The 661-nt window shown below is 37.5% G+C and overlaps 1 long non-coding RNA gene across 1 annotated transcript; it reads left to right on the top strand.

Annotated features, from left to right (window-relative positions):
• Window positions 1-19: 19 nt before the first annotated feature.
• On the top strand, window positions 20-661 carry LOC109141875 (uncharacterized). Its single transcript, XR_003462155.1, has 3 exons — window positions 20-123; window positions 437-506; window positions 595-661. It is a non-coding gene; the product is annotated as an uncharacterized LOC109141875 (long non-coding RNA).

Raw genomic sequence — 661 nt, 5'->3', positions numbered from 1 at the left:
TGTGTGTGTGTGTGTGTGTGTATGTGTTGTCTTTTGTTCTGACACAGTTATCATTGCCTGTTTTGTTGGAGGCAGTCTGACCATCGCCAGGAATGTCATTGGATACATTTTCACCTCAGAGCAGTGAGTAAAGTTTCTGAGTCAGTTCATGTTGTCTTTCAAGTTCTTATTGTTGATGCTAAGCGATCAACAAGTTGTGTCTTTTTTGACCAATGCTGATCAAACAAAAAGCTATAATGGGGATGACGTCTAATTGAGATATAATTTTACAAGTTTCTGCAATCTCTTGTATTCTCTGCATCATATTCATCGGTTGGCTAGGGGTCATTTTTATTACAAAATCCTCTCCTGTCTTTTACTCTCACATTTCAGCTGTAATTGTCAGTATATATTTTTATATGTTTATCTAACACTAATCTCTGTATTTCTTTTTTAGTGACGTTATTCAAAGATTTTCCAAAGTCATGGTCATATTCGTTTTTATTCATGTTTCTGATGCCACTGTGGTGAGAAACACTGTCCAGTTAACCATTTCATACATGTAAACCGTAAAGCATTTTATACATATTGACCTACGATGTGATTTATCGTTAGGGCGTGGCTGCGAGTGTTCTCAGAGGAGCAGGGAAACAGTTCATTGGTGCTCTGTGGAATCTGGTGG

The sequence above is a fragment of the Larimichthys crocea genome, unplaced genomic scaffold, assembly GCF_000972845.2.
Source record: "Larimichthys crocea isolate SSNF unplaced genomic scaffold, L_crocea_2.0 scaffold79563, whole genome shotgun sequence".
NCBI classification, from domain to species: Eukaryota; Metazoa; Chordata; class Actinopteri; family Sciaenidae; genus Larimichthys; species Larimichthys crocea.
Note: the sequence above shows the minus strand (reverse complement) of the source record. Positions and strands in the feature narration are given on the sequence as shown.